This window comes from Phyllobates terribilis, unplaced genomic scaffold (assembly GCF_046119375.1).
Source record: "Phyllobates terribilis strain yellow unplaced genomic scaffold, ASM4611937v1 Scaffold_612__1_contigs__length_973912, whole genome shotgun sequence".
Lineage (NCBI taxonomy): Eukaryota > Metazoa > Chordata > Amphibia > Anura > Dendrobatidae > Phyllobates > Phyllobates terribilis.
Window position 1 is genome coordinate 326,890 of NW_027363372.1, and position 12,107 is coordinate 338,996.

The following is a 12,107-nucleotide window of genomic DNA, read 5'->3' on the forward strand; positions in this document are numbered from 1 at the left end:
TGGTGGTAATTCCTCTTGAGCAGTGAAAGCAGTGCTGGCCTCAGTCATGTATTTCTTTCTGTAAAACAGGGGTCTCAAACTCGGCTGGGTATATGGGCCGCACATGGAAAAAATTTGAATTTGGGGGGCCGCATTCTTTGTTCAATGTGACATTTTTAGTGATACCATTTTTTTTGTATACACCTTTTGAACATTTTTGCCGTGTTTATTTTTTTATGGCTTGGGTCGTTATGGATGTGGCGATAATAAACGTGCACTTTTTTGTGTTTACTTTAGTTTACATATAAAACAGCATTTTTAGTGCCCAATATTTTTTCATGCTTTATTTTATTTTTTATTTTTTTTACAATTTTATTTCCCCCAATTGGCCACATACAGTAATATTGTCTTACAATTAGCATCATATAGTAATAATGGAAAACATTTTGTAGTAATGTTCCCCATCCAAGTCCCCATCTTGTACTAATGTGCCCCATCCAGGTCCCCATCCTGTGGCTATGTGCCCCATCCAGGTCCCCATCCTGTGGCAACGTTCCCCATCCTGGCGCCCATCTTGTACTAATGTGCCTCATCCAGGTCCCCATCTTGGGGCTATGTGCCCCATCCAGGTCCCCATCCTGTGGCAATATTCCCCATCCAGGTCCCCATCTTGTGGCTCTGGTCCCCATCCAGGTCCCCATCTGGTCCCCATCTTGTGGCTATGTGCCCCATCCAGGTCCCCATCTTGTGGCTATGTGCCCCATCCAGGTCCCCATCTTGAGGCTCTGTGCCCCATCCAGGTCCCCATCCTGTGGCTATGTGCCCCATCCAGGTCCCCTCTTGTGGCTATGTGCCCCATCCAGGTCCCCTCTTGTGGCTCTGTGCCCCATCCCGGTCCCCATCCTGTGGCTATGTGCCCCCTGTGCTGTTCTTCACACACATAAAATAGAAAAAAAAAAAAAGATGATTCTCACCTGTCCTCCGTTCCCTCTGCGGCCTTCCTGCAGATGTGGCCCGCAGGCACCACAGAGTCCGACCCCTTGACGATCCCGACCTGGTCCAGGAGGATCCGCCGACAGCAGTGCTGCATTGCCGCACAGAGACTGTCTCCCAGCACAGCATTTTCAATGTCAGCCGCCGGCCAATCAGAGGCCAGCAGCTGACTTCTGCATATGGCAATGACGTCATACTCGCTGCGCCGACACGCAGATATCAGCTGCTGGCCTCTGATTGGCCAGCGGCTGGCATTGGAAATGCAGTGCTGGGAAACAGTCTCTGTGTGGCAATTCAGCGCTGCTGTCGGCGGCTCCTCCTGGACCAGGTCGGGATCGTCAAGGGGTCTGTGCCTGCGGGCCGCATAAAGCAGCCTCAGGGGCCGCATGCGGCCCGCGGGCCGCGTGTTTGAGACCCCTGCTGTAAAACATACACATCAAGGTCTCTATTAGTGTGAAAAAGAGAAGAAAAATACAATTTTAAGTGATAAAACCTTTCAAGGTGGGAGGAATAGTCCTGGCAAATGTAGAGTAAAGACGTGTTCATTGTTCTTCTGGGCCATAATCTAAACAACAACTACTCGGAGATTACATTTTACCTAACCAGATGGGGAAGAAAGACAACTACACCATCACAGGACACTACAATTACCAAAAAGGCAACATCCACAAATTCCGCACTGATACCTTAGGTAGCGCTCCTAGATCAGAGCAGTTTATTTGGTGTGCAATGTATCGTCCTTCAGGGAGCGCTTCTTCCCAGACCATTCCAAGGTCTCAAGCATAACCTACTCCTTTTGAGTCCCAACACGCAGCTCCAATCATGCATTCCCCAGCATCCTTACCGAGGACAAGCCGGCTTCCAATATCATAGGCTGCTGTCCAGGGATCACTATCTCCCAACCCGGCAGTGGACATGGTGCCAAGAACCACCATCATGCCACAAGATCAACTTCATGAGATAGTTCAGGCTATCTTCTATTGTGTCATAGCTACTTGTGAGTCCAGTATTTACAGTTGAAACCAGAAGTTTACATACACTATATAAAAAGACATACGTATGTTTTTCTCAATATCTCATGAAATCAGTATAAACCTTTTCTGTTTTAGGTCAATTAGGATTGTCATAATTTTTAATATTTGTCAAATGCCAGAATATTGAGAGAGAATGTTTTAAGGCATTTTTACATACTCTAAGATTGCTATTCATTTAAACAATTCTGGACTGCCCATATGATGATGTCATGTGTTTGGAAGCTTCTGTTTTTGGCAACATCCGATTTAATTAGAGACACACATGTGGATGTATTTTAATGCATACCTGAAACACACTGCTTCTTAGTGAAGCATCAGAAGACAGTCTAAAGAAATCAGCCAAGATATCAGGAAGAGAGTTGTGGACTTGCACAGGTCTGGCCCATCCTTGGGTACAATTTCAAGATACCTGAAGGTGCCTCCTTCATCTGTACAAACAATTATACGCAAGTAAAAACAAGATGGGAATGTCCAGCCATCGTCCCGCCTAGGAAGGAGACGGGTTCTTTGTCCCAGAGATGAATGTGCTTTGATCCGACATGTGCATATCAACCCAAGGACAAAAGCAAAATTGTGTCAATACCCACAGTAAAACGAGTAGTGTATCAACATGGTCTGAAAGGCCACTCTGTCAGCCAATACTCCAAAAGAAACATAAAAGAGTCAAATTAGCGTTTGCAAATGCACACAGGAACAAAGACCTTAATTTTTGGAGACATATCTTGCGGGCTGATGAAACTAAAAGTGAACTTTTTGGGCATAATGGCCATCGTTACGTTTGTAGGAAAAAGGGAGAAGCTTGGAAGCCTAAGAACACCATCCCAACTGGGGTGGCAGCAACATGTTGTGGGGTTGTTTTACAGCAGGAGGGACTGGTGCACTTCACAAAAGAGATGGCATCATAAGAAAAGATTATGTGGCAATACTGAAGCAACATCTCAAGACATCAGCCAGGAAGTTAAAGCTTGGGCGGAAATGGGTCTTCCAAATGGACAATGACCTGAAGCAAGCTGCCAAAGTGGTAACAAAGTGGCTTAAGGATAGCAAAGTCAATGTTTTGCAGTGGTCATCACAAAGCCCTGATCTCAATCCCATTGAAAATTTATGGGCAAAGCAGAAAAGGCAGGTGCGAGCAAGGCGACATACAAACCTGGATCAGTTACACCAGTTTTGTCAGGAGGAATGGGCCCAAATTCCGACCAACTATCGTGAGAAGCTTGTGGAAGGATATTGCAAACGTTTGACCCAAGTAATTTAGTTTAAGGGCAATGGCACCAAATACTAATGAAATGTATGTAAACTTTTGACTTTGCAGTGAGTAATAAAAATGCCTTAAAACATTCGCTCTCTCTCTCATTATTCTGGCATTTGGTAAATATTAAAAATGATGATGATCCTAATTGATCTAAAACAGGCAAAGTTTATTCTGATTTCCTGTGAGATATTGAGAAAAACATGCATATGTGTTTTCTTATATAGTGTATGCAAACTTCTGGTTTCAACTGTAAGTTTGACAGAGACAACAGATCCATGGGTCCACATCCTCCTGATGCAGACCGATCAAGGGAAGATATCTGTGCCCCGAATTACAAGTTTACTGTCTCGAATCTCTAGTGGTGCGTTTTTCAAATTTAAATAAAAGTTTATTTTACCTTTGTAATTAAGCACAGTCACACGCTGCATTATTTTACACAACTCAGTGTGGTGGTTTATCCCATCTTAAAAGATCCTCTTCCCGGATACTCCTGTTTGGTGCCAGTGATAACATCGCTTCTGACTCCTTACACATACTTCAAGCCCATCCAGGATCTCAATGACCCCATGACTCCACCCAGAATGAAATGCAAAGAATGGCCAGGAATGTGTTGTTACGGGTCCGGGTGGTGGAAGGAGGGACCAGAGGGGCGAAACTAGGTGCCTACACGGTCTGACCAAGGTCACACGGCGGCTTAGTCGACTCCGTGAACCAGGGAGGGACCGGGCAGGTGAACCAGGTGCTACTCTGGGACCGACCTTGTATGAGAGCAGGTGACTCCCACTGGTCAGATGACAGGAGCTGACCGGTACAGCGGATAAGCACGGCAGGAAGGCAGACGTGTGGTCCAGGTAGATAAGCAGGCTGGAATGGCAGATAGCCAGACGGGTGCTGCAGGTAGGAAGGCTGGCGGGCACAACAGGTAACGGGTAAGTGCTCCGGGTAAGCAGGCTGATGGGTACAACAGGTAACTGGCAGGTGCTCCAGGTAAGCAGGCTGGCGGGCACAACGGGTAACTGGCGGGTACTCCAGGTAGTCAGGCTGGCGGGCACAACAGGTAACTGGCAGGTGCTCCGGGTAAGCAGACTGGCAGGCACAGCTGGCTGGTAATAGGCAGGCGGGCAGAGCCCATAGACAGACTGGCGGGCTGGACTGTAGGCAGACTGTCGGGCTGGGTTGCAGTCAGACTGGCAGACTGGACTGAAGTCAGGCTGGCGAGCAGAACTAGAGACAGACTGGCGGGCAGGACTAACTGGCAGCGGGACCTGAGGGTTGAAGCAAGTGTAAGTACACGAAACAACAACCTTGCACAGGCACCTCCATTTTGGAGGAGGTGCCTTATATAGGAGAAGTCCTCCGGCCATTGGCCGGGGACTCTTTAGGACGAAGCGCGACCCCTTTAAGCGCAGTGCCCGGGAAGCTGCGTGCAGCAGCAGGGAGGCCTGAAGATGCCGGACCAGGACCGCGGTGGTGAGGGGAATGGTGTCTCTGCCCGGCAGGAGGCAGAGACGCCGATGCTACATGTGTCAGATTGTTTAGAACAATAATGACAGGAGGCTGCAGTTAGAGATTACAAGCAGTGATTTACTGATTGTGATCCTGAAGCTCAGAGCGGTATGGTCAGTGCACGATCAGGATTCTCATCCCACACAGCACCGACCAGAGACCTTAAAGCTCGGGAATACTGTTACTAAATCACTACCTATATTCTCTGACAGGCTGCATCTTGTCATTACTGTTCTGACAAATCTAGGCTGGGACTGACCCACTGACCCCATCCCCAAGTGGAGCGTATGTTAGTATATAATGTACTTATTATATATAAATACACACAGGTACAATACATAAACACATATATAAATGTATAGTATATACACATATGCAGTAGACACAGTTGTGCATTATACATGGACATATTCTATCTGTGTATAGTATATATAGGCATGTACTGAATGAGTGCGATTCATATATAGCTATACAGTGAACCATTAATGATTTTGAAAAATCTCCCCAGAGTGGGTAAAGTCTAATACACAGAAACACTCAGCCCCCTTGCAAGTGATCTCAATAAGAAACCCTCTGACAGAATCATGATTCAGTGGATTATCTCTAGAAAATAAAAGGATCAGCCAGATACTTTTCTCCCCTAACATCTGTCGGGAGTCCCCCAATAGAGAAACGCTTCCACCATGAGAGGGGATGAGCATCTCGCCTCAGATGGCGGCCTTACATGCTTCCCAGGGGTGACATTTTGCCGCCTCTGCCAAAAGTGAAACTCAGCCAGTCTGCTATTACACTGACTGCTGGCTCAGAGAACAGTGAGACGCCGATTCCTACAAACTGACTCTTATTGTTATGCACACGCCTGGGCGGACTGGCGTGTGCGTGATTTAGTGATTCCACTGTGCCATGAACCGGAGAGTGCCTGGAGGGGCGTAACTAAGTATCTACCCGATCCAACCTAGGTCGCACGACGGCTAACGACGCCGTGCACCAGGGAGGAAACGAGCAGAGGGACCAGGTGCTACTCCAGGCCAGACCCCGGACACGGCTGTTGACCCACACCGGGGAATACAGGAACAGGCAGGTTAGGCTGGCACACAGACAGGTGGGTATTGGGAGGCACGGCTGGCATGCAGACAGGTGGGCACTGGCAGGTCCGGCTGGAGTGCAGACAGGAGGATACTGGTAGGCATGGCTGGTATGCAGACAGGACGGTATTGACAAGTACGGCTGGCGTGCAGACGGAGAGGTACTAGCAGGTTGGAGCACAGGCTGGATAGGGTCCAGTACAGACTGGGATTCAGGAACAGAACCGCAGATGCGGTAGACAAGCAGAGCAGAGAGGAACTGCCGTAGCGGTGGGCAAGGCGGAGCAGGGAGAAACCCGCCAGAAAGGTGAGCAAGGCAGAGCAGAGAGAAACAGCCGGAGCGGTGAGCAAGGCAGAGCAGAGAGAAACCGCCGGAGCGGTGAGCAAGGCAGAGCAGGCAGGAACCGCCAGAGCGGTGAGCAAGGCAGAGCAGGCAGGAACCGCCGGAGCGGTGAGCAAGGCAGAGCAGGCAGGAACCGCCGGAGCGGAGAGCAAGGGAGAGCAGGCAGGAACCGCCGGGGCAGTGAGCAAGGCAGAGCAGGCAGAAACCGCCGGAGCGGTGAGCAAGGCAGAGCAGGCAGGAATCGCCAGAGCGGTGAGCAAGGCAGAGCAGAGAGAAACCGCTGGAGCGGTGAGCAAGGCAGAGCGGGCAGAAACCGCCGGAGCGGTGAGCAAGGCAGAGCGGGCAGTAACCGCCGGAGTGGTGAGTAAGACAGAGCAGAGATAAACCGCCGGAGCGGTGAGCAAGGCAGAGCGGGCAGAAACCGCCGGAGCGGTGAGCAAGGCAGAGCGGGCAGAAACCGCTGGAGCGGTGAGTAAGGCAGAGCAGAGATAAACCGCCGGAGCGGTGAGCAAGGCAGAGCGGGCAGAATCCGCCGGAGCAGTGAGCAAGGCAGAGCAGAGGGGACAGGGCTCTGTTCACACCAAACAGACTGGAAGGGAAAGGCAGAACCAGATACACACAAGATACTTGCAATGAAGTAGCAAGGCAGAGCAGGCAGGAACCGCCGGAGCGGTGAACAAGGCAGAGCAGAGACAAACCGCCGGAGCGGTGAGCAAGGCAGAGCGGGCAGAAACCGCTGGAGCGGTGAGTAAGGCAGAGCAGAGATAAACCGCCGGAGCGGTGAGCAAGGCAGAGCGGGCAGAATCCGCCGGAGCAGTGAGCAAGGCAGAGCAGAGGGGACAGGGCTCTGTTCACACCGAACAGACTGGAAGGGAAAGGCAGAACCAGATACACACAAGATACTTGCAATGAAGTAGCAAGGCAGAGCAGGCAGGAACCGCCGGAGCGGTGAACAAGGCAGAGCAGAGAGAAACCGCCGGAGCGGTGAGCAAGGCAGAGCAGAGAGAAACCGCCAGAGCGGTGAGCAAGGCAGAGCAGGCAGGAACCGCCGAAGCAGTGAGCAAGGCAGAGCAGGCAGGAACCGCTGGAGCAGTGAGCAAGGCAGAGCAGGCAGGAACCGCCGGAGCGGTGAGCAAGGCAGAGCAGGCAGGAATCGCCGGAGTGGTGAGCAAGGCAGAGCAGGCAGAAACCGCCGGAGCGGTGAGCAAGGCAGAGCAGGCAGGAACCGCCGGAGCGGTGAGCAAGGCAAAGCAGAGAGAAACCACCGGAGCGGTGAGCAAGGCAGAGCGGGCAGAAACCGCCGGAGCGGTGAGCAAGGCAGAGCGGGCAGAAACCGCCGGAGCGGTGAGTAAGGCAAAGCAGAGATAAACCGCCGGAGCGGTGAGCAAGGCAGAGCGGGCAGAAACCGCCGGAGCGGTGAGCAAGGCAGAGCGGGCAGAAACCGCCGGAGCGGTGAGTAAGGCAGAGCAGAGATAAACCGCCAGAGCGGTGAGCAAGGCAGAGCAGAGGGGACAGGGCTATGTTCACACCGAACAGACTGGAAGGGAAAGGCAGAACCAGATACACACAAGATACTTGCAATGAAGTAGCGAGTGGACTCTAAACTCACAAACGGAAGTACAGCGACAACGAGTAGGAGTTAGGTGCAGGTTCAGACTCTGCAGAAAAAGGGACATAGAGGGAAAAACGGACATAGAGAAAAACAGGAAACAGGCTAGGAGAGTGTTCAGACAGGAACTGAGTGATCAGACAGGAACTGACACTGCAGCGAGATACAGGAGCAGGTCTGGGTATGTGGCCCCCAGAAGGCGGGACGAACAGGCTAGGAGCGTGTTCAGACTGGCCTGGAAATACAGCCTCCAGGAAGGCGGACAGACAGCAAGAAAACACAGATAACAGATCTAGGTATGCGGCCCCTAGAAAGCGGGACGAACAGGCTAGGAGCATGTTCAGACTGGCCTGGAAATACAGCCTCCAGGAAGGCAGAAAGACAGGCAAGAAAACACAGAACAGGACCTGGCACATTCAGAGTCAAGGAGCACACTAAATGATAGAGTTGCTCAGGCATCAGCTTTCAGGTGGAGCTGGTTTAAATATCCAGTGACAGACAGCAATAGGCTGAGGATGCATTAGGGGTGTGCCCACAGCAGCTACAAGAAACAGGAAGTAACCGGGCCGCCGCCCTAAGCAGTCAGAACAGAGACAAACAGACAGCATGAATAGAAGCCAGGCTAGCAGACTGGACTGAAGATCAAGTTTGCGATCTTGCATAGTGAGAGATGGTGCACCATGCAAGCCCGCCACCAGGTATGTTACACTTATACACATGTTCACAATTGCACAAATGACTGGCACGGCAGAGAATAAGCGCTCATCCTCCACCTCCACGATGTGCAGTGGCATAATGAAGTGAACTTATTTTACGGCTGACATCACAGCTGTGCTTCAGAGGTGCATTAAAGAAGTTGTCCACTACATTTATATTGATGCTCTATCAATGTCTGATTGGCAGGGCTGGCGGACCCTGGCCTATCAGCTGCTATCAGTGTCGGCAGCAGCTGTCGTTGGCCAAAAGTGTTTACTTGCGGTGCTTGGCCATCTAGTTGTTGAGGTCGCTGTTCGTACAGTATATCTGCCTCCCAATGAATTGAATAGGAGTACCCCGTGGTGGCCACTACAATTAGATGGCCAAGCTCTACAAGTAAGCATTTCCAGCAGCCGCCGCCACCACCGATAACAGCTGATCGGCGAGGGTGCTGGACCCCAGCCAATCAGACGATGATGCCCCATTCTACGGATAGGGCATCATTGTAAAAGTTGTTGACAACTTCTTTAAGGTAAGTTCTCGGTATTAGCTGAAGACACTGAAAACTATAATTTTGGTGACATCGTATTAGTATGAGCAGGGCTGTGGAGACGGTAAGCTAAACCTCCGAATCTGACTCCTCAATTTCCATGACACCGACTCCGACTCCATGACTCCGAATCCCTAATACATGGCTCATCTTTAAGTGATAAATTTATGATAGCACAGATTCATCTCAGCTAAAAGTCTACACCCTTAGACTATAAAAGGACAGACGTTTGTAGGACATTTCATAACTTTCCCAAATTGTTATGAAAACATATTCCCTACAAACTGCATTGAACTACTGTACCCAATTTATTATATATTTTAGGAGTGGGTCCATTTTATACCAAGTTCACCAAAATGAACACTGACTAAGAATCCACAGCCTTGAGTATGAGAGGGCAGTATGGGAGAACATGGTTCAAGAGGGGGGGAGAAATGTGCTAGAAAGCAGCATGGGAGGGACATTATGTTGTCAGTAAGGATGATAGCTTGTGGGATGCACAGTATTGAAAAGAGGCAGCTTGTGGTGAACTGTTTGGAGAGAAGGCATCGTGTGTGGGATAGAATGGAGAGGGGGCAGCATGAGGGGGAAGTATGAATGGAGAGGGGACAGCTTGTGGGAGACTTGATAAAGAAGGGACAGTATGGAGATGGCTACAGCATCAACATAATTAGTAGATAGGGGACAGCATAAACTGGGGATGGTGTGGATGTCATAGTTCATAAGGGAACTGTGTGGAGGTTAAAGTTCATAAGGGTGGTTAGTGTGGCAGTTATAGTTCACAAAATCAGAGAATGTAGACATTATAGTTCAAAAGGGAAAACAGTCTGGCGGTTATAGCTAATATGAGCAAACAGTCTGGTGGTTATAATTCATAAGGACAATTGTGGCGGTCATCGCTCCTAAGACAGAATTGTGTGGAGACTGTGGTTGACAAGGAGAGCAGTGTAGCGGTTATAAATCATAAGGGGGGATATTGTGGAGGAAATATTTTCTAGTAGAGGGAAGTTTAGGACATATATCTTGAGAAGGACAAAGTGGGTGTCAAATTTTGTACAAGAAGCACAGTGAGGGGCAATTATTCAGGGGCACAGTATAGCAGGGATGTGGAGTCGGTAAGCCAAACCTCCGACTCCGACTCTGTCTCCTCAATTTCCATGACACCGACTTCAACTCCGACTCAGACATACATAGTTCATGTTTAAGTGATAAATTTACTGTAGCAGCACAGATTCATCTCAGATAAAAGTCTAGACCCTTAGATGAGGAATAGGACAGACATTTATAGGACATTTCATAAATTTCCCAAATTATTATGAAAAAAATATTCCCCACAAACTTCATTGAACTACTGTACCCAATTTATTATATATTTTAGGAGTTGGAGTCGGTCCATTTTATACCAACTCCGATTTCAACTCCATCAAAATGGACACAGACTCCACGACTCCGACTCCGACTCCACAGCCCTGCAGCATAGAGCAGATATTTTCAATCAGGAACATTATAATGATACTCTTATTTTGAAAGGTACTGTGTTGGGATGTGCTGCAGAAGACTAGAGAAGATGGAAGTCTGTAGACACAAGCTGTGGATGTGAAAAGTCATCATGGCGTCTGGACAACATGGAGAAGAATAGAAAGAAAACAACACCAATCAGAGAAGATGTCGCTTATAAAGTACCGGGATATAAATGTTTATTTGTGATGTTGCCTGTCTCATCAGTACTGTGGCTTCTGTATAGTCCGCAGTCTGATGTTGACTGATAGCAACGCTTAATATCTCCTTACCATTGTTATGGACATACTGGGAGTTATAGATTTGGGAGATAAAAATGTATATGTTGGGGCAAGATTTGACATTGCAATTGATTGCTGTATTAAAGGGACTCAGCAAAGGATGACTCTTCAAGCTAAGTACATGTGCTTGGTTCTTCACGGCTGTGCCAATCATTTAAATTCACCTTTACATCTGCTTCATACTCCTTTCTTCTCTGATTATCAGCTCTAAATTCATAAGGCCTGAGAAAGGCAGAGATAGATGGAAACAAAGCAGATGAGAAAGTGAAATTTAAATTATTGGCCCAGCGGTGATGCACCGAGAGCTTGTACTTTGCTTGAGCAGTAATTTTGTGCTGACAGAGCACCTTTAAAGGAGGTGTCACAATTCAGAATTTTTTTTTACCCAAGTGCAGTTTGTTATACTGTATAAACATAAAATACGTGCATTACAAACTGTCTCCAGGTGCAGTGCTAAGTCTTCTGCATCGGTGTCTGGAATTGGCTGCATTACTGATGTCACATCGACAGTGTGGCAGACAACAACCTAGCTCAGCGGCTCTGAGCAAGTCATTCTATCTATTCTGGCAGAGCTTACTTATTAGCTGCCGCATTGTCAAAGTGACATCAGGACTGCAGTCAATTCCAGACACTAGTGCAGCAGCTGAAATATATCAGTGGACCTGGGGACAATGAGTACAGCTGGTTTATCTTTTAATAACAAACTGCGCAGAGGTACAACATTTTCAGAGTTTAACAGGACAAATCCTTTAAGCTTAGTGCTGTATCTATGTACTGATGATGATTTTGGAAAAGTACTCATGCAGAAATTCTGATTTTTTTTGATTATGTATTAATGTATTGATGGTGGTTCTGGTGATATTGTTATCTCTGTATGGTAGTTCTAGTCAAGTATTCATGTACTGTTTGTGGTTCTGGTGATGTATTCAAGTAATGATGAGGGTTCTGATACTGTACTTGTGCATTGATGATGGTTCCAGTGCTATATTCAATTACTGATTATGGTTCTAGTGATGAATTTATGCATCAATGGTGGTTTTGGTGCTATGTTTAAGTACTGATGGTGGTGCTGGTGCTGTATTTATACACTGATGAAATGTTCTTGTGATATATTCATGTAAAGATAATGGCTCTGGTGCTGCCTTCCCTCATTAAAATAAAATACACAATTAAAAATATTTTGTTATGTCCATATGCATAAAAACACATAAGCTCTGTTCACACATGTTGGGTTTTTCAGCGTCACAAATCTGCAGCA